At 37.0% G+C, this 27,584-nt stretch overlaps 1 long non-coding RNA gene across 2 annotated transcripts in view; it reads left to right on the top strand.

Annotated features, from left to right (window-relative positions):
- Positions 1-27,584, top strand: part of LOC123383108 — a 72,838-nt gene that overhangs the window by 42,512 nt on the left and 2,742 nt on the right. The window contains exons 2-3 of one of the 2 annotated variants that reach the window (XR_006592490.1): positions 530-699; positions 9,783-9,864. This is a non-coding gene — a long non-coding RNA (uncharacterized LOC123383108). The remainder of the gene's footprint in view (positions 1-529; positions 700-9,782; positions 9,865-27,584) is intronic. The other variant, XR_006592489.1, reaches the window with a different exon arrangement.

Below are 27,584 nucleotides of genomic sequence, written 5' to 3'. Positions count from 1 at the left end.
TAAGTTTCATATTAAAAAAATAAACACATTGCTGCAAATGTTTATGTATGCATTTTATGTAAAATGACTTCATCAATCGAGACCACATCATGTGCCTGTATGCTTATTGTGACATAACCAAATCACCTGATAGAATTCTCTCCTAACATAGAGGGCTTTCAGGCTTTTGGAAGTATGAACTCTGGCTTGATATTCAGCTGACTGGAATGCTAGTCTTGGAATTTTTGTTAATGAGACTTTGCTTAGATTTTCTGTGCTTGTTTCCACCTTGCAGGATGGAAGCAACAATATCAGCTTACACTTTTTGTTCAAGTACGTTACTAACTTAAGAGGGATTTATGACAAATGTGAGGGACACCAGAGATTGTGTACCATACGGTTTTCTAGCTTTTTGAAAGTAGTAGATCTCTTTTCTAAAGAATCCCTGTATGGAAGTCTTTTTTAATAGCTATAGCTAAAAGGTTAGGGTGAATCTAATTTGCTGATAACATGCTCAGACCTGGCCCATTTGGCCTCACCTTTCCTTCAGGACACCTGGGGTCTGCAGAGCACAGTTTGAAAACCCCTGAGCTTGTCCACCTCACCCCACTTTATAGTTGGTAAAAACCTGGACCCAGACATAAAGTGACTTATCAGAAGTCGGGCAAAGAACTTGCATTGGAATTGAGATCCAATCCCTGGTCTTTGGACTCCAAACAAGTAAGTGTTCCTTCCATGAAGCTAAATTTTATTGTTATTCTACCTTTTTACTTTATTTTTAATAAGCTTCAAATAATAAGTTTTATTTTTGATAAGCTCTATGATGTACATAGAGGACATCATGCTTTTTAATATGTCATTCTTTTGCTGAAGTATGTATCCATTTTTTGTCACAAGAATGCTCATTCTTGGTTGAATTGCTGCCACTCAAAACAATATGGCAAAGAACTTTGTAGTTATAGCTGCTCAATACCAAACTTCCTAGCTCAGAACATTACTCTCATTCTGTTTTCCATTGCTAATATTTGGGGTGATATTTAATGCCTCCTTTTCCTTACCTTACCATCCACTCATTTGTAAAATATAAGTCACCGTAAATAATTTCAGTTGAACAAATTGGATGCTGTACTTTTTTCTAACAACAAACTAAAACTGGATGTCAGCTACATCTCCTTCTTGCGCTGAATACTGTGAATACAGATAAGTAAGTTATAAGATTCAGGCAGTCTTCCTTCCTCTTCTCTCTCCTCTCTACCCCCATTGTCCTCTTGATGAGTTCACAAACTAATGGAAAAGTGAGGTCCCAATGATACAGCCAAACTCAGCTGGACCATAAAATCTTTCTCACATTTGAGTCTTCCTTTCCCTGATTTTACTCATTCAGTTATTTGTGGGTTTCAGTTAGAATGGTTCACCACACATGCTCTCACATTATATTCGTTGTTGGTCTCTTTTGCTCTTGTTATCCAGAGAATCAGACACCAAGTACTGATATGAGTGCTTAAAGACCTTCCATTATGGGGCGCCTGGGTGGCTCAGTCTGTTGAGCTTCTGACTTCAGCTCAGGTCATGGTCTCTCATGTTGTGAGTTCAAGCCCCGTGTCGGGCTCTGTGCTAACAAACAGCTCAGAGCCTGGAGCTTGCTTCAGGTTCTGCATCTCTCTCTCTCTCCCCACCCTGCTCCTGCTCTGCCTCTTTCTGTCTCTCAAAAATAAATAAATGTTAAAAAAAGAAAGACCTTCCATTATGTTTCCCCCACCCCTCCCATCCCGATAAGAGCATGTACCTTCTATTTCCTTCTTCCTTCCCTCTGTCCCTTAGCCAGATTCTCCCTTCAAGTCCTGCTTTCTCCTTATGAACCACTCTTGGATCAGTGATTCTCATATATTTTCCTTCATGCTTCGTTTGGAAACATTAGTTTGTACATCCTTCAAAAAAACACCCAAAATCAATTCTGTAGAAAGCTTTGATTAATACAGTTCTACCTACCTCCACAAATAAAAGCATCATAATCTTGGCCTTGTCCAGGAGTTTCCACAGACTCATTAGGAAGTAATATGACCTTTTATTTTGACATTTGTCCTATTGAGTCTTTAAAATTTTTTTTAATTAAAAAGTTTTTTTAATGTTTATTTTTGAGAGAGAGGGAGAGAGAGAGAGAGAGAGAGAGAGGGAGACAGAAAGAGACAGAAAGAGACAGAGAGAGAGAGCAGGGGAGGGGCAGAGAGAGAGGGAAACAGAATCTGAAGCAGGCTGCAGCTCTGAGCTGTCAGCACAGAGCCTGACGCGGGGCTTGAACTCATGAATGGTGAGATCATCACCTGAGCCGAAGTCAGACCCTTAACTGACTGAGCCACCCAGGCACTGCCTTAAATTTTTTGAAATATATTTATGGAAGTTGAAATAAAAAGCCCTGTGAAAATATTTTATTTTGTGTAAGGATATTTATTGGGGCATTGTTCACAATATTATAGTTATCAACTTTGTGAATTATGTAATTGATCATGATTCTCTTTTTGCACTGGTTTCCAGGAAACTCAGAGCAAAATGTGTGGCTAATGATGAAGTGATTAGAAGTTCACAATATTTGCTGCGTTTTTCAACTTTTACCTTTATTTTTCTTCCCTATTTCCCTTTGTCTTCTAATTTCCTCTGTATTTTTGTTTAATCTCACCATAAGTAATTTTTTCTACATGTGTTTATAAACCATCTTAATTCACTTTTGGAAAAAGGTGTAGCAAAACAAAACACACTTGCTTGTTAAGCTTAGATTTAAGTAGATAGTTAAATGTAAAGAAAGCCTGTGATTCTTGACATTCTATGTGGCTTCAACTCAAGTATGGGACTCCGGTATGCACTTAGATATGTTGGCCAAAGAGCCAAAGAGAAGACATTTTAAGTGTAAAATGATATTATTTATTTAAGGTGATTTTAGAGAATTTTTGGAGAGTGTGTAAGAAGGCTGTTTGTTTCTATATGGAGCTTTGATTTTTATATTTTTTTCTTTTAAAATCTGCTTTAAATGATACTTTCCTTTGGAAAAACTAGTTATATAACTTATAAAGTTGTATTTGATGACCAATACCCACATTTGCTTTTGAAGTTGGCATATATGTATGGATTTTCTAAGACGTGCCTACCAGTGCTATAGTCTATACTATTGTAAGTTCAAGTTTGCGGTCTCAGGATTTCGAGGAAACTGCAGTTGGAAAAGTAGATGTGTTCTGTCGATGCTAATCAAAGTGACAAATAGTGTTTCATTGAAAAAAGCTGGTAAGCAAAATTTTCTGGGAATTATTAGGTCACTTGAGACTGAAAAAAATTGCCTTATTCCAATAAGCACTTATATAGAGAGAGAGCATGCATGGTACGTAAGGACTTTCTTGCTATACATGTGATTTATAGCAAATAGGTTATATCAGATGGTATCTCTAAGAGGATTTTCTACATTTGCATGCCCAAGAGCAACTGGAAATAATGACTTTAATTATTCAGTAAATGATAGGCATTAAAAAGTCTAACCTTATCCAATGAACGTTGTTTGGAGCCAGAAAAAAAAACTATCAATATCCCACGAGCTCTGCTATTAGACTGCATGGGTCAGATATTGGCTCTTGGAAGTATGCTGCCCGGTGAGCACTGCCAAAAAATTATTTTTGGAACCCTGGGCTGTTTTCAGGGGTATAGAAAATGTTGCGGTGATGATGATGATGGTAACATAAGGCGACCAGCATTTATGTAGCCTTACTCCATGCCAAAAACTGTGCTAAGCACTTTACATTTGTTACCTCAATTAATTCTAACGTCAACTCTATGAGGTGGGTTTTATTATTTTCCTTTGTACAGATGAGGAAATAAAAGGTTAGGGAGTTTGACAGGGTAGGCTAACTGCTTTTAATACTTCAACATTTGTTGTTGTCTAACACCGTCAAGGTCTATTTCTCTCCAGTGAAATGAGGGCCCAGGAGAGGATGGTCTGCTGCGTGCAGCCTTTTGAGTACAGGTTCTTTCCATCTAGTAGCTCTGCCATCCTTAGGGGTCCAGGGTCCACCCCTGGATCCTCTGCCCCTGGTGGGAGCTGAGATTAGTGAATATGTAGAGGAGGAGTGCTTCTTTTTAACTTCTGTGTCTGGGGATGACACACATCACTTTCACTCATATTTCATGGGCAAGGACTTGGTAATATGGCCGCACCTAACTTCAAGGAAGCCTGGCACTTAGGTGGTTCTAGGCAGAAGAGGACACAGGTATGATGACCATCTAGGCAGGGTCTGTCACAAGAGATTGGACCAAGGTCATATATCTGCTAAGGAGTAGGGCTGACATGCAAACTCAGTGCCTCCCTCTTTAGGAAAACATGCTACAAGGATTCATAAAGCAAATATCCTTCTAGTGAAGGAGGAACATTACATTGTTGAGCTTAAGGTTTATGTTATAATTTGAACTAAGAAAGGGACCTAAATCTGTAGGTTAAATTTACTGCTACTATGATGAGAACATTAATTGCTTCTCTGAAATGGGCTTGAAAAGGTCAAACAGGATTTTAAGAAGGGCTTTTTAGTGTCACCAAGAATCTGACAGGCTACAGTCAGCCTGGGATAGACTTCCTGCCTTAAATAATGACCTAAGACTCCTTGCTGTATTTGTGGCAGAAGGCATTTTATAGAGAGCATTTGGCTAAGTTCATTCACAAGGAGACACGTGTCTCCAATGATAATTCAATCACAAATGGTAAGAGAAATGGATAATTTTTGTTAACAGTAACAACAAAATTATGCAGTCACAAATGGTGAAAGAAATGGGTAGATTTTATTAACAAAACCACAGAGTAGTTATGTCTGTGTATTAAATATGTACCTGTGTAGTAGATTGAACCAAATGAAAAGGCCAATATTTGATGATTTTTGACTTACAGAAAGGCTATTTCACATTGTTCAACCTAATATTTATAGGAAATGAGTGTCTACGTTAACTGTTAATCTGTAGATTACAGTATTTTGTAATGCAAGCTCGGTGCTTATCAGGTAGTCTTACTTTGCCCTTAGGAAATTACAAGTTAAAATGACCCCCAGATACATCAAGTAGGGAAACAGCCCAGCTGCTGCTGGCCAGGGCGACTAGTAGTATTTTTTGTGAACAGTTGGAGCAGGATCTCTTGAGGTGGGAGTGTGCTTACCCCTCCTTTCATTTCTATGCTGAAGCTTTGTCACTGTTCAAAAAATGCCCTACTTCATTCACATTAGTCAGTTTGGTTGCTTTGAAAGCAGCTTTTAAGTGTGAATGTTTCAAAGAGAAATTGTCCAGCAAGTTACTACCAGATAACAGTACCTTCGTTTGCTAGCTGAGTGTAAGGCTGTAACATCCTAAGACAGAGAACAGAGAAGTTTTGACGAAGAGGAGAGATGTGTTGGGAGTTTGGGGCTTCAGAAGTTCTAGGCAGTTGGCCGTTTGAGGATGCTGTGACTGAAGATTTGGAGCCACTGGATGGAAGATGGGACAGAGAAAGGGAACTGGAGTGATGTTGGAGATAAGTTCAGCCTGATCTCAGTTTTGCACAGGGCTGATTTTACAATGGCTGCAGTGTCACAGGAGGAGAACTTATTTTCTATAGCTTCTGTACCTGCTGATTCTGAAAATCTCCTATGTGTTACAAGCAGTTTCTGAAGTGTGGTGTACTGATAGGTCCAGCCTGAATAGCTAAAATGACATCTACTTCTAACTCCAAGAAAATAGAAAGAGGTAAAGTACCTGGCGAGGAGTGGTTTGAAAGGTAAATAATTATTGGACACATTTCCTGTGTTTTCCTGATTTCATATATTCTCTTCTGTTGTCCTCAAATTGTTCTCTTACCGCCCACCACTCAGCTTTTCCTTTTAACTCTCCAAAATCAATATATATGGTGATATTGGGACCTCTTAATGTTTGAGTGCTCAGTCCTTGACATCTTTTTAAAAATTTTAGAGAGCATGCACATGTGTGCATGAGTGAGGGGGGAGGGGCAGAGAGGAGAAAGAATCTTAAGGCGCCTCCATGCCCAATGTGGGCTCGATCCTATGATCCTGGGAGCATGAATTCAAGGGTGAAATGCTTAATTGGCCGAGCTACCCAGGCACGCCAGTCCTTGATGTCTTTTATTCCTCTGTTTTTAATCCCTTGGGAATCTCATCACATCTCATGGCTTTAAAAATAAACTATTAGCCTGAGAGTCTTAAGCTTATATATCCATTTCAGATTTCTTACCTTTATCTTCTGATTCAAGTATCCGACTTGGGTGTCTGTCTTCATTGTCTAGTAGACATGTCAAATGCAACACAAATTGCATTTCTTTTTTATTTCTTTTTATTTTTTATTTTCTTTTTATTTTTTAAAGTTTCTGTATTTCTGAGAGAGAGAGCGAGCGAGCAAGTGTGAGCATGAGCGGGGGGAGGGGGGGATCAGAGACAGGGAGACACAGAATCCAAGGCAGGCTCCAGGCTCTGAGCTGTCAGCACAGAGCCTGATAACGGGGCTCAAACTCGTGAACTGCGAGATCATGACCTGAGCTGAAGTCGGACGCTCAACCGACTGAGCAACCCAGGCTCCCCCACAAATTGCATTTCTAATTTTCTCCAATTGCCTTCCTCTTCTCAATAGATGGCAGTTCCATCTTTCTGGTTGCTCTGGCCAAAAATCATAGGAAATATACTTGTATCCTCTTTTTTTTCCTCATACTGCACATATAATCTGTCAAAATGTCATTGATATTGCCTTGAAAATGCATCCAGAGTTATACTGAGACAGTATAATCTGTTTTCTGTATTCCTGCAGTGGGCTTCTATCTGTTCTCCTGTTTTTCTTTCCTCCCCATTCTTAGCACCCCTTCCAGAAGGGTCAAAGCCCTTCTCTGCAGTGCAGTGCTCCCTAGGGCACTCAGAAGGAAACTTGACATTGGCCCCAAATTCTTACAATGGCCCCAAGACCCTGTGACAAGCCCTGCCTCACTCCCTCATCATCTCTCGTAACTCATTCTTCCCTCCTCCTTCTTCTCTATTTCCACTCTAGTCATATGGTTTCCCTGATGTTCCATGATCAGGATGGACATAATCTTATCTTAAGGTCTTCCTGCTGGCTTCTTCTTCTGCCTCCAGACATGCACATGGGTAATTCCCTCACCACCTTCTTGTTTTTGCTGAAGTTTCATCTTTTCAATGAAGCCTACTCTGTCTACTTTGAAGAAAGCTATAACTCTTCTCCCTGTCCTGACTCTACAAATCTCCTACCTAGCTTTGCTGTTTTCCCTAATATGTCCCACCCTCCAATATGATGTGCTGTTATATTATATACCATGTAATTTACCTTTTTATATATGTAAGTTTTGGAATTTGCCTCTTATCATTAGAATATAAGCGTCATAAGGATACAGAAGTTTTTGTTTCTTTCACTGATGCACCTAAAAATGAGACTGGCACATAGTAGATGCTCAATAAATATTTGTTGACTGATAAATTTATTATGTGGAGGTTAATTATGTAATACATATTTGAATGAAATAATCACACAATTTGTATGAAACTCACTGAATACTTTATTTTGGAATTAGATGTGAGTAAAGAAAACAATGGCATATATTAGTTTTTCAATGGGAAACTTTAAAAGGACAATGATATTCTGCCTTCAGTGGGTGTTTAAACTTGAACTATGGTTGGACTTCTTCCCCCTTTAATGATGGACTAGGTAATTTGAAACTACACTCTTGTTGACATTGACTGAAAAAGCTTGACAAAATATTTTAAAATCTTTTAAGAAGCACCCAATAAGTGACAAAACAGTAAAGAATTACCTTGCCCAGACTTGTGAGAAGACAGAAATGCAGAACACAAGCCTGGCATTTGGGATCACTTTTGCTTTGTGTGGAATATTTGCCAACCCTGCACAGGTAGCTGAGAGTCTGAGCACTGCTTGTGATAGCCTCAGATGCAAGGGGGACCAAAACTAGAATTCAATGATACCAAGAGTGAGGGGAACACTGATTGTGGATATGGCACCAAAAGGCTGCACCCTAGGAGTGAGAGTGAACCAGACCAAAAAAAAAAAAATCCCTTGTATGGATTCCAGGCAGGCTTCCAGTATCCATGGGCTCCCAAACTCCAAACCTTGAAGTTTGATCAAGTGCACTAGCAATCTAGGATCCACCTGAGCATCTAGCAGAAGCTAAGGAGCCTTCTCTTAGAGGAGGACAAAGGTCATCCTCAGCCTCAAATTATTCCTGTAAGGTTGTCTTTCTTTTTTTCACAATACTGTTAAAGATAACAGAGAGAGACAAGAAGACATGAGTGAGAACCAGCATAAACATAACAGACACACCAGCAAAACGGATCCATGGGACATCTGGATAGTGGAATTCCCAGAGGCAGACCAACATAAACCATCTTTATTATGCTTATGGAGATAAAACTCAGTCTTAAATATTTCATGAAGAAACTGGAAACTATAAAAAGTGATACTTCAAATTTTAAAGAGAGTGCAGTAGAAATTCTAAAGTTGAAATATATAGTAATCAAACTGGAAGTGTTTTTTCCCCACGAATATCGCTAACAATGAAATCATCTTTATTGGTGAATAATGCAGTGTTGGTGAATATTTCCTTTTTGGTTTTGGTTTTGGTTTTGGTTTTGGTTTTGGTTTTAAGAGAGAGGGCACAAGTGAGTGAGGGGCAGAGAGAGAGGGAGAGAGAGAGAGAGAGAGAAAGAAAGAAAGAAAGCGGGGCTCATCCAAAGCGGGGCTTGACCTCAAGTGCTGGTGAATATTCCTATTTTATTTTTAATTTTTCTGGTTATGTTGTTATCTGACTCTTAATTTTTCCTGATGTTTTTCTGGCTTATCAAGTTTAAGGTGAAAAATAAAGTAATTGTTAAGTATGATTATGTTTTCATTCTCAACATTACATTTTCATTCTCAGTGGTCCTTTGTGACAATTTAGTGATAGTTATCTCGTTTAGGATACTTTGTGTTTTGTTTTTGGTGTTAGAACTGTTCTGTAGTTGTTCTTTTTATATGTAGACATAAGAAGATATTTATTTTTGCTTTTTGTTTATTTTTTTTTATCACGGTATTTCCTGTGAGATAACCAAATTCAAACATCTATGACTCCCTACAAATAGCACTTTTGGAACAGGTTTTTCTTAACTCCTCTTACATTTTCTCCTTTGACAATTGGCTAACTTAGTCATCTGTGAGAATTTCAAAAATAACAGGATTTTAGAGAAGAGGAACGGAAGCCAGAATTTAAGCCCCTCACCCCTCATTTTAGAGAATCCTGTGGTTTTAGAGATGCTGAGCATTCCAGACTGGTCTAATTGTTGATATCAGACTCACAGCTGACTCCTGTCACTGATATCAGAAGGCTCAACAAAGCAATTCTCTTGTCCTTTGAAGGCATTTGTTTAACTGTGGTATTGGTGATTACATTTTCAGAGAGTTTTATAACCCTGAGATTGCATATTTGAAAGACTGTACTAGAAGAAGACACACCAGATGGCATAAAGGGGAAAAAGCCAATGTAATCTAAAATGTGGTAATAAATGAATTTTATTTAATTAGTATGCTAATGATTAATAGGAAAGTCAATACAACTGACACCAAAGATATATTAGGCATGTATTATAATAAACACTCTGATTTGTGCTGCTATTGTCTGTCAGATTGACATATCCCTGCTTGTGTTTTATGTGACCCAAGAGTAAAGAAAGAAAAGTACCTATTGTCACCAGACGTACACTGAAAGGTTGCTTTATGTTTGAACAACTTCCATCTTACTCCCTAAGGAGCAGCATTGTAGTAGCCAAGTGCCCTGAAGGATTTGACACGACAGCAAGAGTTTCCAGCTAGAGACAGTTATTGAGCCAGGTGAGTGGCACGTTTGCGGTTGTAGGTGTTCTGTATGTTTGCAGATCACATTCCCCATCTGTGACTGAGGCTTAAAGAGCAGTGTCATGCTCCCAGAAGGAAGGGATTTGAAACAAAATAAATCATAGTTTCAGGAGTCCAGATGAGTGGGCTGGGATTCAGATGAGGGTGCCTGCTCACGGTGGGAAGAAGAGGGAACCTGAGGGCAAATCAAGAAGGCAGAAGCACAGTCACACAGATGAGAAGAAGTTGTAAGAACTTCACAGTCACACAGCACAGTCACGCAGATGTGAAGAAGTTCCTTCACAACTGGGGCTTCTAAGAGGAGCTTTCACCAGGGGTCTCCAAGCTGGGAACATTCATCCTGGGGACTGCGTACGTGATTCATTGGAGCAAAGAAGAGAAATACTAGCACTGCCGTTTATATTTGTTTCCATCTCAGTCTTTGAAAGAAATTACACTCTTATATATGTCTTATATAGGTAATATAGTACTGTAACATAACTTGTATGTAATTTACATGTAAATAAGGGTACATAAACACGGGTGCATGCTTAATAATCTTTGCTAGTGGGGTGTTATCATCTCATGCCTAGATACAGAGAGATTAGCTAATCCAGCTTTGTCCAGGTATGTAGGGTTGGCTCAAAAATCCAATGGGGCTGCTCCGTCAGTGCTGAGAGGTGAGTAGAGCAAGGACTGGCAAACTCGGAGAAGGATGCACAGTTTTCTTGATTTAAGCCCTTCCTCCCTCCCTTCCTTCCTTCCTTTCTTCCTCCCCACTTCCTTCCTTCACTTCCTCCTTCCCTCTCTGTTTTTGCAAGTACTTGTTCTTGACAGGATCTAGTGCTTTACTCCTTTATTTTTCAATGAGAACTTTTAACAACTAGAAAAATATCATTTATAAACTTGATAGCATGATCTTTTATTCTTTTGGATTTTAGCAACTTATCAGACATACACAAATCTCTTCAGATGTCTTTTTTTTTCAGAACTGCATTTTAATCTTTTTTTGGATTAATTATTAGCACAAAACAAATAGTTAAATTACAATTGTCCTAAAAAACTCACAACGACCATTTTCCCAGTCTTATTGAGAAAAATTGGCATACATCACTGTATATGTCAATTTAAGGCATACAGCATGGTGGTTTGATTTACATATATTGTGAAATGATTACCACAGAAGACTCAGCTAACACATCCATCTTCTCGTATAGATACAATAAAAATAAAAGAAAGAAAAAAAGAAAAAAAATTTTTCTTGCAACAGAAACCCAGGATTTACTGTCTTAATAACTTTTCTATATATCATGCAGCAGTATTAACCATAGTCATCATACTGTACATTACATCCCTAATAGTTACTTATCCTAGAACTGGACATTTGTACCTTTTGACCCACTTCCTCCAATTCCCCTTCTGCCTACCCTCCACCTCTGGTAACCACAAGGCTGATCTTTTTTATATGAGTTTGTTTGTTTGTTTTTTGTTTTTTAAGATTCCACATATAAGTAAGATAATACAGTATTTGTCTTCCTTTGTCTGGCTTATTTCCCTTAGGATAATGCCTTCAGGGTCCATTCATGTTGTTGCAAGTAGTAGAATTTCCTTCGCTTTTTATGGCTCAATAATATTCCATTATATATATACCACAACTGCTTTATCCATTCACATGTTGATGGACACTTGGGTTGTTTCCATGTCATGGCTATTGTAAATAATTGTGCTAGGAACACGAGAGTGCAGATATCTTTTCCGGTTAGTGTTCTTGTTTCCTTTGGATATATTACCAGAAGTGGAATTGCAGGAACATGTGATAGTTCTGTTTTTAGTTATTTGAGGATCCTCCATACTGTTTTCCATGGTGGCTGCGCTAGTTTACATTCCCACCAACAGTGCACAAGTGTTCCCTTTTCTCTACATCCATGCCAGAATTTTTTAATCTTTTAAATCTTTTTGATCGTGGTCATTTTAACAGGCATGGGGTGATATCTCATTGTGGTTTCAATTTACATTTCTCTAATAACTAGAGATGTTGAACATCTTTTCATGTATTTGTTGGCCTTTCATATATTGTCTGGAGAAATGTCTGTCCACATCTTTTGCCCATTTTTTAATTGGGTTATTTGTTTTTGTGTTTTTTTGTGTTTGTTTGTTTTTGGTCTTGTTTTTTTTATTTTTACTATTGAGTTATTTGAATTTTAACATATTTTGGATATTAACACCTTATCAGATATATGGTTCTTAAATTTTTTTCCCATTGTGTAGGTTATCTTTTCATTTTGTTGATGGTTTCTTTTGCTGTGCAGAAGCTTTTTAGTTTGACATAGTCCCATTTTTTTTTTTTTTTGTTGTTGCTTGTGCTTTAGGTGTCATATCCAAAAATGATTACCAAGATGCATGTCAAGGAGATTTGTTCCCATGTTTTCTTGTAGGGGTTTCATGGTTTCAGGTCTTCTATGTAAGTAAGTCTTTAATCCACTTCAAGTTAGTTTTTGTGAGTGGCATAAGTTTTGGGTCCAGTTTCGTTCTTTACATGTGAGTATCCAGTTATCTCCACCACCACTTATTGAAACAACTGTCTTTTTTCCAGTTGAGTATTTTTGGCTCACTTGTCAAATATTAGTTGACTCTATGCTTGGCTTTATTCTAGGCTCTCGGTTTGGTCCCCTTGGTCTATTTGTCCGTTTTTATACCAGTACCATGCTGTTTTGAGAAATATAGCTTTCTAGTATATAAATCAGGAAGTGTGATGCCTGCTACTTTGTTCTTCTTTCTCAGGATTTCTCTGACTATTCAGGGTCTTTTGTGATTTTGTATAAATTTTAGGAATTTTTTTTTTAGCTTCTATAAAAAATGCCATTGAAATCTTGATAGAGATGGCATTAAATCTATAGATGGCTTTTGGCAGTATTGACATTTTAACAATATTTCTTTTTTTTATTTTTTATTATTTATTTATTTATTTATTTATTTTTCAACGTTTATTTATTTTTTTGGGGACAGAGAGAGACAGAGCATGAACGGGGGAGGGGCAGAGAGAGAGGGAGACACAGAATCGGAAACAGGCTCCAGGCTCTGAGCCATCAGCCAAGAGCCCGACACGGTGCTCGAACTCACGGACCGTGAGATCGTGACCTGGCTGAAGTCGGACGCTTAACCGACTGCGCCACCCAGGCACCCCTAATATTTCTTTTTTTAAACAACATTAACATTTCTAATCCATGAACAAAAGATACTTTTCCATTTATTTGTGTCTGTTTTGATTTTTTAAAATCAGTATCTTGTTTTTAGAATAGAGATCTTTCACCTTTTTAGTTAAACTTACTTCTAAGTATTGTTTTTGATGTTCTGTAATTGGGATCAATGTCTTTATTTCTTTACCAGAAAATTTGTTGTTAGTGACAATGACTATTTTTACTTACTATTGTTTTAACCATTGTCACAGTTACCAGTCCAATTTAGACTTTTAGTACCTTGAGCTCTGAACCAACAACTTGTATCTTATCTTTATCTATCTTTATGTCTGGTGTTTGCAACCTAGATAACAAAACAGCACCATTCTGGCAATTAGTGACTGTAACCTCAGGATAAAGTCTGGGTAAGCCTCAGAGAGACAAAATTTGCAATTATTCGCAGCACATGAGAATAGCCAGTCAGAATATAGTAACATTGTGTCATGGTACATTCAGTTAAGTATTTACGAGTACCTCTTATAGGCTAGGCGCTATGCCAGCTACTCCAGAAGTTGAGGGGAAGATACAGGGCAATATAAGATATGTTGTTAGATCTTTTTCTTTTTTTTTAAGTTTATTTATTTATTTTGAGAGAGAGAATGGGGGAGGGGCAGAGAGAGAGGGAGACAGAGGATCTGAAGTGGGCTCCATGCTGACAACACAGAGCCCAACGTGGGGCTTAATCTCACGGACAATGAGATCATGACCTGAGCTGAAATCAAGAGTCAGATATTTAACTGACTGAGCTACCAAGATACCCCTGTTACTAGATCTTAAGAAGTTTATAATGTGGTTGGGGTGATAAACCATACATATCTATAAAGTTAACTAACAGTTCAGTATGTAAGTGCCAAAAATGTATTACAGGTAATAAGACTTTTGAGAGCTCAGGAGAAACATGAGTCTTTTTTTTCCCCCTTTTGTTTTCTTTATCCTTTACTCTCTGTGCTTTTTCAAACATGTTCATATTTGTTTAGACAATTTGATGAGGATGATTATTATGCCTATACAAAAAGACATATTAAGTTTAACTGTAGACAGACCTAATTACTGGATTTGGTTTTTTATCCATCCATTCATCCTTTTAACATTCACCCATCATCCAACATTTACAAAACCCTCATTATGTACCAGGCAACATGTTGCCTGGTAACATAGAATTATGTACTTATAGAATAAGTGATAGAATTACAAAGGTATCCTCAATTTGTATTTGCTGATGAAAAATCTACTTTGACCACAAATGAATGAGTCTGGGATACTAATAAATGATAGCTTAAGGATCATATTCATTCATTCATTCATTCATTCATTCATTCATTCACTCACTGATTTATGCAGACATTAAGTATTTATTCTTAAATACCAGACACCGTATTCAGTGATGGGGACTTAGTTGTAAAAAGGCAAAACATGGATCCCACCTGTACAGCAAATCTGGTTCTAGTTTTCATAGTTCTTACAATTTTTTACCTTTTAGTCCTTAACAATTTAATAGAAGAATCAGATATTAAACAAATGCAGTTGGTCCTTAACAAAGCAGATTTGAACTGCATGGGTCCACTTAAATGCAGATTTTCCCCCCATACTACAGTATAGTACTGTAGATATATTTTCTCTGACTTATGATTTTCTTAATAATATTTTCTTTTTTCTAGCTTACTTTATTGTAAGAATACAGTATAATACATATGCAAAATATGTGTTAATCAACTATTTATGTTATCGATAAGGCTTCTGGTTAACAATAGGCTATTAGGAGTTAAGTTTTGGGGAGTCAAAAGTATACATGGATTTTTGACTGTGTTGGGGGGGTCAGCACCCTTCACCTCCACATTGTTAAAGGGTCAACTCTAATTACTGAATCACAATTATGAAAAATGCTATGCAAGAGCAAGACCAGAGCTATGGGAGCATATAAAGGGGAGGACTAATCCCTTTTCAACAAATGGTGTTGGGAAAACTGGACGGCAACATGGAGAAGAACAAAACTGGACCACTTTCTTACACCATACACACAAAACATTTCAAAATGGATGAAAGACCTAAATGTGAGACCTGAAACCATAAAAATCCTAGAAGAGAGCATAGGCAGTAATTTCTTTGACATAGGCTGCAACAACTTTTTTCTAAATAGGTACCCTGAGGTGAGGAAACAAAAGCAAAAATAAATGATGCGGGACTACATCAAAATAAAAACCTTCTGCACAGCGAAGGAAACAATCAACCAAACTAAAAGGCAACTGATGGAATAGGAGAAGATACTTGCAAATGACATATCTGATAAAGGGTTAGTATTGAAAATCTATAAAGAACTTATAAAACTCAACACCCAAACACCAAATAATCCAATTTAAAAATGAACAGAAGACATGAACAGACATTTCTCCAAAGAAGATTTCCAGATGGCCAACAGAGACATGAAAAGATGCTCAATGCCACTTATTATCAGGGAAATGCAAATCAAAACCACAGTGAGATATCACCTCACACTTATCAGAATGGCTAAAATAAAAAACACAAAACAACAGGTGTTGGCAAGGATGAGGAGGAAGAGGAACCTGAGTGCACTATTGGTAAGAATGCAAACTGGTGCAGCCACTGTGGAAAACAGTATGGAGTTTCCTCATAAAAGTTAGAAATAGAACTACCCTACAATTCTGTAATCATGCTAATAGGTATTTACCTAACAAATACAAAAACATCAATTCAAAATGATACATGCACCCTGATGTTTATAGCAGCATTATCTAGAATAGCCAACATATGGAAGCAGCCCAAATGTTCACTGATTAATGAGTGGATAAAGAAGATGTGGTCTTTATATATATATATGATGGAATATTACTCAGCTATAAGAAGGAATGAAATCTTGCCATTTGCAATGACATGGATGGAGCTAGACAGTATAACACTGAGTGAAATAAGTCAGTCAGAAAGACAAACACTGTATGATTTCACTCATGTAGAATTTAGGAAACAAAACAGATGAACAAAGGAAAAAAATAGAGACAAATCAAGAAACAGACTCTTAACTATAGAGAAGAAACTGATGGTTACCAGAGGGGAGGTGGGTGGGGGATGGGTGAAATAGGTGATGGGGGATTAAGGAGTGCACTTGTCATGATGAACACCAGACGATTAAAATAAAAACTTAAAAACAAAAGTCACCTACTGAAGTATAATTTACATTAAGTAAAACTCAATCTTAAAAAAATAAATGGGATCAGGGCGCCTGGGTGGCTCAGTCGGTTAGGCATCTGACTTTGGTTTCGGCTCAGGTCACAATGTCAGCGGTTTGTGAGTTCGAGCCCTATTATGAGGTTCCTCCATGCTGATGGTGTGGAACCTGTTTGGGATCCTCTGACTCCTTCTCTCTCTGCCCCTCCCCCACTAAATAAATAAATAAATAAATAAATAAGGGACTAATTTAATTTGGGGATAGGAAGGTTTCCTCAGAAATCAACATTTAACCTGAGATCTGTGAGATGGTTTGCAATTAGGCAAGCATAGGATGAAGGGAGGAATATTCCAGAGAAAGGCAGTAACAGCACACATACGTGTCTTAGGGAAGGAACACACATGCACGTGCTCTGAAGAGGGGACAGCGTATGATTAAGTCCTGAGTGGAGAAGGTGCTGGGCATCTTAGGATCAAAAACAAGGTCAGTGTGTCTGAGCCCTAAGAGCAAGGTGATGATTTGTGTAAAGTGAGGTTTGTGAGGCAGGCAGGAGTCTGATTATGCAGAAACTCTCAGGCTGTTGTATTAGTTAGGGCTCTTCAGAGAAGCAGAACCAATAAGGTACACACACACACACACACACACACACACACACACACACACATATCACTAAACTATGGAGGCTGAAAAGTCCCATGATCTGCCAACTGTAAGCCAGAGACCTAGAAAACTGATGGTATAGTCCAGTCTGAACATGAAGGCCTGAGAACCAGAAGTACTGGTGGTGTAAGTCCCAGTTGGAGGGAAGTAGAAGCTCAGTGTCTGAGATCAGGCAAGCAGACAGACAGAGAGAGAGAGAGAGAGAGAGAGAGAGAGAGAGAGCATTCTTCCCTTGTCCACATTTTTGTTCTATTTAGGCCTTCAGTGGGTTCAGTGACGCCCGCCAAAATTGAGAAGGGCAATCTGCTTAACTCAGTCTACCAATTCAAATACTGATATCATCTGGAAACACCTTCACAGGCACACCCAGAGTAACATTCAGCCAAATATCTGAGTACCCCATGGTCCAGTCAAGGTGACACATAAGATTAACGATCACAACTTATATCACAGGTTATATCACAGTGCACTGAGAGATCATGAAGGTGGTATTTAGGCAGTCAAGAGACATAAATAGATTTGCATTTTATTTCTTTTTTTAAAAAATATTTATTTATTTTGAGAGAGAGAGAGGGGCAGGGCAGAGGGAGAGGGAGAGAGAGAATCCCAAGCAAGCTCCATGCAGTCAGCACAGAGCCTGATGCAGACCTTGATCCCAAGAACTGTGAGAACATGACCTGAACTGAAATCGAGAGTTGGACACTCAGTGCAGTGAGCCACCTGGGCACTCCTGGATTTGCATTTTCAAAAGTTATTTCTGGCTACTGTAGGTAAACTTGATCAGAGGTGGGCAAAAGAAGAGATGTGATATTCATTCAGAGGTTCTTTTTCAGGATATATCTCTTTCTGCTGCTTTAGAATCCATCTTTCCAAGGGTATTCTTTGTTATTATTTTACTGCACAATAGAAGTTTTGCTAAGTGTAGTAAATAGGTAGCAAATATCAGTTAATTCCAAATTCCAGCTTCTGTGAAATTTATTTGTGTTTAGGAACCAAAGTTATGAGTGGCGTTTTTGTGATAATATTGATCTTCATCTTTAGTTCATGGCTGCCTTCAAATAATTCTGGACACTTGTGACATACATATTATAGGCTTTCTTGTGAATACAATACACACTCTGACATTGCCTCAGTATTCTTCACTGTGAAGGGAAAATGTCAGACGAAACACATTTCAAAGTTCCTTGCATCTCTACTGGTGTTAGGAGATTTAGAAAATAGTTCAATAACACCAATGTCGAATGAACATATATAGAAACTATAGAAAGTGTGTATTTCTTAAGCCTCTTGTGTTTAGGACTTAGAATTGTATGTGGCACGTGGTAGGTGTTCAACATTGGTAAGTGAACCAATGATGGTAGATTTTCTGCATAGCAACCAGGCACATAGGTAATGGGAAAATCCTGGCTGAATTCAATGGAATCTCCTGGAAACTGGAGAAGAATGTTAAATTGATGACTTAGAATAAATGTGTTAATATTATGCATATTTAACACTTAATATTGAATGTTTCCATAGAGCCAAATTATATGTAAAACTCTTGACATGTTTTTATCTGTTTCACTTAGCTTTTCTACACCTCAAAAAATGTTTTTGTTTGTTTGTTTGAAACTAAACCCAATGGATTAAACCATCTGCCTACTGTTTTTAAAATGAAAAAATTATTTTCTCCCAAATGAATGAGATATCCTAGAATGTAAACCCTTACAGGGCAAGAATTAATATTTTCATGTTATTTAATATTCTTCAAAGGAAAATGCAAACCCATGCACTCAGGAGACACTAATAAACACCAGCTAATTATGATCAAGCCTCTTGAAACGAGGCTTAAAATAGTTTTTTGTTTTTCAGTTTGTCAAAATATTATCTATATTTAGCAACACAAAATTCTAAAAAGCATAGTTCTTTGTTTTCCAGATTGTCAAAATATTATCTGTATTTAACAACACAAAATTAAAAAGAAATCCAAACATCTTCTGAATGGTTTTTAAAATGTGTAGGTAAAAATCAAAGTTTCTTAATCTCTGGGATTTCATAATTGTTTCTAGTGCTCTTGTCTTATCATTAGTTTATTTGTAATCTCAATCATACTCAGACTTAATTTCTAGCTTCTTACAAGAATTTTAAGATAAATGCAGAGTTGCTTGTAGTATAAATGTCATTCGACAGAAAGCTGCTTTAAATGCTCATAAAGCATTTTTGAAGAAATATAATAAACATAGGCAGTAAGAATAGGAATTTAGGCATCCCTGCTCTATTAATGATCTGTCTTTAATAATCTCAGATTCTAGCTTTTGGCCAGTTCTAAACAGATGCTCAGAGCACTGGGATATAGGATTCCATTTCCACTGTAAAGATAGTAGTCGGGTAAGGCAACTAACATTTCTAAAACATCTGCTAGAGCTGGGTGCTTTATATATTGAAGCATTAACCCTCAGAACAACTCTATGATATAATCTCTCTCATTCTGAAATAAGGAAACCAAAGCAAGAAGAGATGGCAGCAGTTTCCCAAGGACACACAGATGGTAAGTGGAAAAGTGGGGTGCTACCACCAGGCTGCCACAAAAGCCGTGTACTCCCAGCACGCAGGACTGGCTCTCTTGATGTCATCCACTGGAATGCTCAGAGCAATTTTGGCCATTCTGCCGTGACTACTTGAGACATCAATGGGCAAAGAGATTATTTCATCATGGAAAATTCTGGAAAAGAAGAGCATAGTCTATAGAAGAATTTTGTGTGAGCTCTAACACCAGAACCATCCTTAAATATGAATATGAATGGGGCTCTGACTTAGAGCAGAATATAGTTTAATGCCATTTATCATTATTAGGTCCTTTCCAATATTCTTTACAGATTACCAAAGAATTGCCAATAGTACCTTTCTCACATTTAAACTCATTGTTATGTTCTCTCTAGGTCTAATCTCTCTATAAATTCCACTAACCTTCATCTGTAAGCTGTAAAATGCAGCCATGAAATGTTTTTAAGTGTAAAATGTTTGAGGCAAAGGATATAAAGAAAGAATATTATCAAGAGCACAATTTGCAGTAACTTCTTATGGATGAGTCTGCTACTATTCCCTGCCTCCTTCCAACTTTTTAAATGATCAGAAACTGAGAAACCATAAGATACACATCATTTCATTTTGGCAAAATCAGTTTTGAGAAGTTCACATAAAGATATATTCTAATAAAATAATAAAACATTTTAAATATAAAAAATGAAGCTGATGGATTAGTAACACTATCTCACAACTAGTGATTGTTGTCATAACATCTTATTTCGGTGGGGTAGTTTTTCATCTAATACTCAATAGATAATAGTGTGTGTGTATGTGTGTGTGTGTGTATCTGCACAAAAGGGGTAGAAAGTGTACACATCCCAGACTCCCCAAAAGAGCTTCACTATCAACTTTGAAATCCCTACTTGCCTCTTCCCAATCAGAAGTTCTTATTGTCATGAACTTCTAGTTAGCATTTCATTGCTTTCATTTATGTTTTCTCACATATGTTTATATCCCTTAATAAGATATTGTGTGATTTTAAATATTGTTGTGCTTTATGGGAATGGAATCCTATTTTTGTGTTCTTCAATTTGTTCTTTTCATTTAACACCATGCTCTTGAGATTCATCTTGTTATTGCATGTGATGGAAATCCATCAATTTTCATATATATGAATTCTTTACAATTTCATATATATAAATTCATATATATTTCACATATATAATTTCTTTCTCTATATATATACATATATATACCACAGTTAATTTGTTAATACCACACTTAATACCACAATTGATTTGTTCATTCTACTATTGGTGGACTTTTGGGTTACTTCTACTTCTTTTTTTTTTTTCTTTTTTATAATCATAGTGGTCTTGTTATCTGTGTACAAAGATTTCTGTAGGGTATGTGCATAGGAAGGGAATTATAGGTCATAGGTTATGCTCATCTTCAATTTTATTGGATAATATCAAAGTGTTTTTTATAGCAGTAGTACTAACTCAAACTCCATATCCTTGTTAACTCGGTATTGTCAGACTTTTAAACTTTGTCAGTCTGGTGAGTGTATAGTGGTTTTTCATTGTGCTTTCAGTTTGTATTCAACCCATATCTGAAGAGTTTGAACATCTTTTCATTTGTTTATTGGCTATTCAGGTTACTGCAGTGATATGCCTCTTCAAGTTTTTTGCTTTTTCTTTATTGGATTGTTTGGGTTTTACTTATTGATTTTTTTGTCCTTCTTTTTGGTAGGGTGTAAGGTAGATATTTACTTTTTTTTCAGAATACATAATCAGTTATCTTAGCACCATTTATTGGAAAGCCATTCTCCACCAATCCACACAGCCAGGTCTAAACCATATATGTGTAGATTTCCTTCTAGGCTTTCTGTTCTATTCTACTGATCAGTTCAGTTTATTCCTTGTCTGTCTCTTCATTAGTACCACCTGGTCTCAATATTTAAGTTGTGATGTCTGTTAAGGCAAATCCTCCTCCCTTATTGTTCCTCTTAAGAAGTATTTTGGCCCCTTAATCTTTCATATGAATTTTGCAATTGCCTTATGAAATTTTGGTTACACACATACACTCAAAAATATGCTGAGATTTTGAGAAATTGTATTAAATCTATATATCATTTTAGGCAAGCAAGGTTTGACATGTATATGATATTATGATTTTCAGTCTTTGAATATGTTATATTTTTTCCATTTATTTAGCTCTTTTAAAGTATCTTTCAGTAAAGGTTTATGATTTTCTCCATGAAAGTCTTATTCATTGTTGTGAAAGCTTTGTAACTGCCAAGCAGGGGATATTTCCCAGTGCCCACTTTGGATATGGCTATCAAGAGCAATGGTCATGGAGGCATCTTTCAGAAGGAGGGACTCTGAGATCAAGGAAAAATTCCCAAAGGAACACTTTGAGAGCACAGAAAGTAGTTCAATCAAGGATCTTCAATTTTCCATCCCACATCAGTATATAAAACTTATATGGATTCTGAGGCAGGGTTTAATGATTGGCAATTTCTGTTTCTTAGTCTTCCTCTTTCTAAATGAAGTTTTTACTGTGGTTATCCTGATCCAACTCCACTGTTGTATTTTGCATGTTAGGAATCTAGATCACTTGTGTTCTTAGTTCACTGGACACTGAGCCTTGAGGAGCACATCAACATCTGATTGAGAGGAATGTATGTGACCTTAAAGTCAGAAATGAATACAGTGATCAAATAGGACTATGTTTTATCCCTTTTGGGGAAGCAGTGAATGTATCCTATGTGTGAGAAGAGTAAAAAGGTTATGAGATCCCTGTCTCAAACTATATACAATTTTTAACTCAAAATGGATCATAGACTTAAATGTTAAGAGCTAAAACTATAAAACCATTAGAAGAAAACATAGGTGTAAATCTTTGTGACCTTGGATTAGGCAAAGGTTTCTTAGATATTACTTGAAAAGTACATGTGGCAAAAGAAAAAAGGTAAGTTTAGCGTCTGACTTCAGCTCAGGTCATGATCTCATGTTTTGTGAGTTTAAGTCCCGTGCTGGGCTCTGTGCTGACAGCTCAGAGCCTGGAGCCTGCTCCAGATTCTGTGTCTCCCCCTCTCTCTGCCCCTCCCCTGCTCATGCTCTGTCTCTCTGTCTCAAAAATAAATAAAAACATTAAAAAAATTTAAAAAAAAGAAAAAAGGTAAGTTACACTTAATCAAAAATCAAAAGCTCCCAACTATGCAAAGCTGACTTTACATTTGAAAATCAGTTAGTGTAATCATCACAATCATCACATCAACGTGCTAAAGAAGAAAAATTGCATATAAATAGATGTGGAAAAAGCATTTGACAAATTCCATCACCTATTCATTATAAAAACTTCCATTAAACTAGGAAGAGAGGGGAATTTTCTCAACTTGATAATCTAAAATAATTCCTGCAGCTAACATCATATGTAATGGTGAGAAGCTCAAAGCTATCCCAGGAACAAGGCAAGAATGAACCCTTTTACCACTGCTTTTCAATATCATACTGGAAATTCTAGCTAATGCAATAATACAAGAAAAAGAAATAAAAGGTATAGACTGGGAAGGAAGAATTAAAGCTGCCATTATTTGCAGATGACATGATTGCCTATGTGGACAATCTGAAATAATCAACAAAAAACTACTGGAACTAATAAATGATTATAACAAGATTGCAGGAAAGAAGGTCAGTATGCAAAAGTCAGTTAATTCCTATCAACCAAAAATGAAAAAAATAGAATTTGATATTAAAAAATTTACATTAGCACCCCCCAAAATGTAATACTTAGATATAAATCTAACACAATATACACAAGATCTGTATGTACATGAAATATCACTGCACACCTTCAAAAGGAAGATTACAAAACTGTGATGAATGATGTCGAAGTAAACAAGTGGAGAGATACCCCATATTCATGGACAGGAAGTCAATATTGTAAAGATAACAGTTTTTCTGAATTTGATCTATAGATTCAGTGCCATACCAATCAAAATATGAGGAAGTAATTTTGTAGCTATCAACAAACTGATTCTTTTTTTTTTTTTTAATGTTCATTTATTTTTGAGAGAGACAGAGACAGAATGTGAGTGGGTTAGGGGAAGAGAAAGGGAGACACAGAATCCAATGCAGGCTCCAGGCTCTGAGCTGTCAGCACAGAGCCCGACACAGGGCTCGAACTCACAAGCTGTGAGATCATGACGTGAACCGAAGTTGGGTGTTTAACCGACTGAGCCACCCAGTTGCCCCTCAACAAACTGATTCTAAAGTTTATGTGGAGAGGTAAAAGACACAGAATAGCTAATATTGAACATTGAAGAACAAATTTGGAGGACTAACATTACCTGACTTCAGGACTTACTCTAAAGATACAGTGATTAATGACAGCATGGGGTTGGTAAAATAATAGACAAATAAAAAGAACAGAATTGAGAGCCTAGAAGAAGATCCATATATATATATTCAGTTATCTTTGACAAAGGAACTACGGCAATACAATGGAGGAAATATAGCCGCCTTTCTTTTCTTTTCTTTTCTTTTCTTTTCTTTTCTTTTCTTTTCTTTTCTTTTCTTTTCTTTTCTATTTGAGAGAGAGAGAGAGAGAGAGAGTGCACAAGTGGGGTAGAGGGGCAAAGGGAGAGAGAGAATCTCAAGCAGGCTGCATGCTCAGTGCATAGCCTGATGTGGTGCTTGATCCCATCACCCTGGGATAATGAACTGAGCAGGAATCAAGAGTCAGATGTTCAACTGACTGAGCACCCAGGTGCCCCACAAATATAGTCTTTTCAACAAATGCTCACAACTGGACATCCACATGCACACACACAAAAAATCTAGACACAGACCTATATCCTTGAAAAAAATTAACTCAAAATGGATCATAAGCCTAAATGTAAAATACAAAACTATGAAACTACTAAAAGATAACATAGCATAGAACTTAGATGACCTTGGTTATGGTGATAACTTTTTAGATAAAGCACCAAAGACGTGATCCGTGAGGGAAATAATTGATAATCTGGACTTTATTAAAATTACAAACTTCTCTGTAAAAACCAATGTCAAAAGAGTGAGAAGACAAGCCACAGAGTGGGAGAAAATATTTGCAAAAGACATGTCTGATAAAGGACTGTTATCCAAAATACACCAAGAACCCTTAACATTCAACAGTAAGAAAACAATTCATCTAAAAAATTGACTAAAGATATTTTATACCTCCCAGAGATATATAGATGCCAAGTAAGCACATGAAAAGATGCTTCACAGCCATATGTCATCAGGAAATGCAAATTAGCACAACAATGAAATATCACTGCACACCTATTAGAATGGCCAAAACCCAGAACACTGAAAACACCAAATGCTGGTGAGGATTTGGATTTTACCAGTACCATACTGTCTTAATTACTGTCTCTTTATAGTAAGTTTTTTTTTTTAACATTTATTTATTTCTGAGAGAGAGAGAGAGAGAGACAGCGTCAATAGGGAAGGGGCAGAGAGAGAGGGAGATAGAGAATCTGAAGCAGGCTCCAGGCTCCGAGCTGTTAGCACAGAGCCCGACGCGGGGCTTGAACATAGGGACCATGAGAAATGACCTGAGCTGAAGTTGGATGTCTAACCGACTGAGCTGCCCAAGTGCCCCTCTTTATAGTAAGTCTTGAAGTCAAGGAATTTTAGTCCTCTAACTTCGTCAGTATTAACTGATGAGTGAAGACAAGAACTCTTACTCATTGCTGGTGGGAACACAAAATGGTATAGCCACTTTGCAAGATAATGTGGCAGTTTCTTTCAAAAGTAAACTCTTACCATACAACCAAGCAATCATGTGCATTGGTATTTAATCAAAGGACTTGAAAACTTATGTCCACACGACAGTCTGAACATGGATGTTTATAGCACCTGTTTGTAATTGTCAAAACTTGAAAGAGTCAAGATGCCCTTCAATAGGCGAATGGGTAAATAAGCTGTGGTACAGTCAGACAGTGGACTGTTATTCAACACTAAAAAGAAATGAGCTATCAAGCCACGAAAAGACATGGAGGAAACTTACATGCATACTACTAAGTGAGAGAAGCCAATCTGGAAAGACTATATATTGCATGATTCCAACTATATGATGTTCTGGAAAAGGCAGAACTATGGAGACAGTAAAAAGATCAGTGGTTGCCAGGGTTTAAGGGGAAGGAAGGATGAATAGTTGGAGCACCGAGGATTTTCAGGGTGGCAAAACTACTCTGTATGATACTGTAATGGTGACTACATGTCATTATACATTTGCCCAAACCAACAGAATGTATATAACACCAAAAGTAAACTGTAATGTAAACTGTGGATTTCTGGAGATAATGGTGTCTTAGTAAGTTCATCAATTGTACTAAATGTGCCAGTCTGAAGGGGGGATGTTAATAATGGGGAAAGCCATGCATGAGTTGGGGCAGCATGGAAAAAATCTCTGTACCTTCTAGTCAGTTTTGCTGCTGCAAACCTAAAATTGCTCTAAAAAGTAAAATCTATTTAAAAATTTAAAAACTTTTGGGCCTCACCAGACATTATAAAAAAGTGAAAATATAATCCACAAATGGAAGAAAATATTTATAAGTAATACATTTGATCAAAGGATTGTGTTCAGAATATATAAAGAACTCTTACAAATGAACAACAAAACCAATACAAATAACCCAATTTAAAAATGGGCCCATGATTTGAGTAGACATTTATCCACAGGAGATATACAAATGGCCAATAAGCACATTAAAAGCTGCTCCATATCATTAGTCATTAGAGAAAGATAAAGCCACAATGAGAGACCAGTTCACACCCACTAGGATTGTCGCAAATGTTGATAAGGATGTGGAGAAATTGGCACTTACATGCATTGCTGGTGAGAAGGTTAAATTTTGTAGCCACTTTGGAAAACAGCTTGGCAATTCCTCAAAATATGATACATAGAGTTACCATGTGACCCTTTATTGTCAGAGTTGAGGCCTTATTTCTTGAGAGAGATTTTATGTTTGGTTCTTTTAGGTGTTCTAGAGTAGTATTACAAGTCAGATGGTACTTTTTGTGTTGATATCTCAAATTTCTGGACTGTGATGGAGACCTGTATTTCCATATTCTCCAACATTAGAGCTGGTATTGTGTTTTTTATTTTATTTTATTATTATTTAAAAAATTTTTTAAATGTTTATTTTTGACAGAGAGAGAGGGAGAGAGAGACAGAGCATGAGCGGGGGAGGGGCAGAAAGAGAGGGAGACGCAGAATCCAAAGCAGGCTCCAGGCTCTGAGCTGTCAGCACAGAGCCTGATGCAGGGCTCGAACCCACAGACAGCAAGATTATGACCTGAGCTGAAGTTGGACGCTCAACCGACTGAGCCACCCAGGCGCCCCTGTGTTTTGTTTTTTAAACCTGAAATATAGACTGGGATTGAAAATATATCATACTCTTAAAAGCTGGAGATTTGATATTTTTTGCTTCCTCTTTCCCTGAAATTATCAAAAATTTCTGATATAAGGGGACTCCCAAGGCCATGTGTCTTGTCCTTATTTGGCCATTAAAATACAGCCTCTTAGTTTTGATGAATAACGAATATTTTCAAAGCAGTAAAAAGCTCAGAGATGGCTCACCACTCTGTTTTTCAGTTTCCTCTTTATTTTTGGCTCCCAGAAATTTTGCTTACATTTTTGGTGAGATTGGTTATTCATTTAAAATCCTTTAAAAAAAGATCCATATTTCCAGGTGTTTTATAGTGGTGGGTTTTCTTAGGCAATGTAAGTAAGCCACTATACTGATAGAGAAGGAAGTTAAGATAGCATTCTGTATGAGATGCTACATCACCAAGGGATAGCTATGATATATCATCTAAGGATATCTGATAAATAATATCTAATAAGTTTAATTCTTCACTACAATGTTATTTTCACCCTGTTTATCGAAATTTCTAAGTATAACATAAAGTTGAATGAATTATTTAACCCTGGGTTTGAAAAAGAAAAGTTAAAAATAGATAAAGCATAGAATGAGATGAGAACTATGTACACTTTACTGAAAAGTTATATTAAATAAAATTATGTCCACTCTGTTATCCTATGTGGATACTATATTATGTACTAGATATTATATATCT

Source organism: Felis catus, chromosome F2, assembly GCF_018350175.1.
Source record: "Felis catus isolate Fca126 chromosome F2, F.catus_Fca126_mat1.0, whole genome shotgun sequence".
NCBI classification, from domain to species: Eukaryota; Metazoa; Chordata; class Mammalia; order Carnivora; family Felidae; genus Felis; species Felis catus.
Note: the sequence above shows the minus strand (reverse complement) of the source record. Positions and strands in the feature narration are given on the sequence as shown.